Source organism: Carlito syrichta, unplaced genomic scaffold (assembly GCF_000164805.1).
Source record: "Carlito syrichta isolate Samal-C Ts95f unplaced genomic scaffold, Tarsius_syrichta-2.0.1 Scaffold305574, whole genome shotgun sequence".
NCBI classification, from domain to species: Eukaryota; Metazoa; Chordata; class Mammalia; order Primates; family Tarsiidae; genus Carlito; species Carlito syrichta.
Genome location: NW_007249670.1, coordinates 256122 through 259305, shown reverse-complemented (window position 1 = coordinate 259305; position 3184 = coordinate 256122).

Here is a 3184-nt window from a genome sequence, read left to right as displayed (position 1 = left end):
CCCCTTATTTCCTGAAACTACTTGTTTGCTTTCAATAACACTACTCTTGGTTTTCCTCTCACCTCTCTTATTACTGCCTTTCTTTCTCTGAATCCTCTTACTCTGCTCACTCATTAAATGTGTGAATTTTCAAAGTCTCCAAACTTGGCCCTTTTAACACTTTAATTTATGTTTAATTCAGTAGGTCTGTGCCCTACTGAAATTTTACAAAATTTCTGGATGTTTTCAATCAAGGAAAAAGGGTAATAAATGGTATTTAAAGCATTGTTTCATTTTTATAACGAGAAAATAGTATTGCTGGGATGTTGATAATACATATAATTCTTAAGTCATTTAGAATGACTCTGGGGGCTGTAGCAAGACAGTGTATGGTAAGTGGATAGATATAAAAGCTACATTTGGAAACAAAACAATTCTTTAGAAGTCTATTCAGTTAATGAGAAATATAAGCATCCCTGTAAGTGCTAACAGTGAGGTAGAATGCACAGAAATACACCCAGCTGACTAAATGAAGGGCAAATTGATGGGTTGAATGCCTGTCTCCCATTAATTATGGGTGCAGATCGGACTGTGTTTATGTATTTGTGAATATTTTCAATCATCAAATACTTTGGTAGTGCCTTTCATGAGCTGCTAGACACTAGAGATACCCATATGAAAAAGATAATCTCTTTCTTCACTGAGCTTACATTTTAGTCTTTTTTGTTTGCTTCTTACTTATTTTAATCTTGTTTCTCTCTTTCCTAAAAGAAGTTGCTTAAAGGCGGCAATCTAAGCAGCAATAGGGGCCAGGTGATGAAATGAGGCATGAGACTATCTTAAGTAATTCTGTTTCCAACATCCTCAAGGAGTTCGCCTTAGAGAATGAAGTCTAAAGAGGAATGTAGCTGGGTGACTTTTGTTTGTTTGTTTGTTTGTTTTGTCTGTTAGCTGAGAAGAGCAGAACAAATAACCCAAAGGGAGAAAAAAATCAAGAAAATGTGGGCATATTTCCCCCAAATGCCTTCCTGTTCTGATCATCTGTTAGCGCTCATTTTAGAATTAGAGGCGGAGGGAGCAGGGAAACAAAGGTCACATATAAATAAGTTAGATCCCTCTTTTGTAGATGAGCTGGTTAAGGGACTGGTTGACAAAGAATGCAGAGTCCTTGTTCTCTGACACCACAAAGTATCTATTACATGAGAACTTCCCTCTGGCGCCAGGAGGCATTTAGTTGGTGTTCTACAGGGGATGAGCCATGGGGTGGGGGTGGGGGGCTGCTAAAATGAGAGTATTTCCAGCAAGGTTCATTACTGGGAGAAGGGGCAGAAAAAGAAATGAGTTCCTACAAGACAGAATGGGGACAATAATGTAACAACTGTCCTTATACAATACTCAATAGTTTCCACCAGAGCCTGCACACAGGCAGTCTTATTTAATCGTGGCAACTCCCATGAGCCATATACATGGAGAAAAATGTCCCAAAAGGGTAGGTAAGTGGTCCAAAGCATCTCAGCTGAGGTCTCCTAATGTCCAATGCAAAGAGGGCTCTTTCCAGTACATGGCATGTGGTAGGATATTTCACTTCCATGTTAGCCCCACAATTAAATCAAACAAAGTTTGAGACCACACACTGGAGACCAGAGCTACATGCTACAATTTCAAGGGCTGTTTCAGTAATGAAGTATTTTCACACTTCCAAGTATTGCCAATAAAATCAAAAGTACATAAGAAGAGAAAAAAATCCTCTGAGATAGAACTTTCTTAGCTTCTGCCTAAGAGTAAAAGGCTGCTTCCAGGGGCTTTAAAAAATAAGGTTGTACTCAGACCCACGATCCATGGCCCCAACCTAGACTAGGACTGGGTTAGGATTCCCCAGCATCTTTCAGGATTATCAACATTTTTGAGTGCCAGAGATTCTGCAAACAGGACTCCTACAGAATTCTTCCCTACAGGGCCTTTTCTTTCTTAAAGCTGGGCTTCTGATCAAACATTTAAAGTCATTTGCAGCCAGGCTCGGTGGCTCAGCCTGTAATCCTGCGCCTTTGGGAGGCTGAGGTGAGTGGATTGCCTGAACCCGCGGGTTCGAGACCCGCCTGGGCAGCGAGACCTCATCTCTACAATAAATCAAAAAATCAGCTGGGCGTGGTAGCACGCGCCTGTAATTCCGGCTACTTGGAAGGCTGAGGCGGAAGGATCGCCAGAGCCGAGCAGGTCGAGGTTACGGTGGCCGGGAGCGGCCACTGCACTCCAGTCTGGGCGACAGAGTGAGACTTCAACTCAAAAAAAAAAAAAAAAAAAAAGTCATTTGCAGGAGATACACAGCATTTCAGTTCGAAATTGGGGTTCCCAGGATAGTTAGGCCTTGGCATCTACTCCCTAAAATCTAGAGATTTAAAAAAAAAAAACTTTTCCTGAAGCTGCCTGCATTTTTAGTTGTCAAGACAATCAATGAGGATTTTTCCCCCCTTTTTTCTTGAAAGGCAGAGAAAAATCAGGTCTCTGCCAAATCTTATCCCTTCCTTCTCCCTGTTTTCATTCGTAACTCTGGTTTTACCTTCAGCATCCAGAAACCTGAAGTATTCAGGCACTGGTCTCTTTCCACACTAAGGCCTCATGAGGCTCGATGGGTAAGGGAAAAATCTTGCTGCAGTTCTTGGATAAATAAGCCAGAAGCAGAGGACTGGTTGTGTCAAGGATGACAGAGGACTCCCCTTGTGGATTTTGACTGTTTCTACCAGGTACCCCACCTGGTGGTTTGCGCGGTCCTGATGAAGGGAATTCCCTTTCTTCCTCTGTCCAGAGAGTGGAGATATCCTGAGCAACCCCAGGACACAGGCTACCTAGGACCTGGAGCAAGGCTCAAAGCTTTGGTAGACAAGAAAATCCTGGGCCTTGGGATCTAACCCTGTGCCCTACATGTGACCTGCCCCCAGGTAATTAGCACACCAGGAGACTCACATACCGCATGGCTAACACACCATTGTCCAGGAGTTTCATCTTCCTGGCCTGGGTAGGTGCTATACTGTAACCCTAGACTTGCTCTAGAAATGCCCAAATACTGGGCACTGGACCTCTGGACTCAGGGTGGTTTGTACAACTTGGGGACTCAAGCCCCATACCTCTTGGAGAGAAGGCATCCATGACAGAGGGCTGTGAAAATCCCAGCTGAAAGCATTTCTCAACGTGTTCTGGGGTGTGGAGA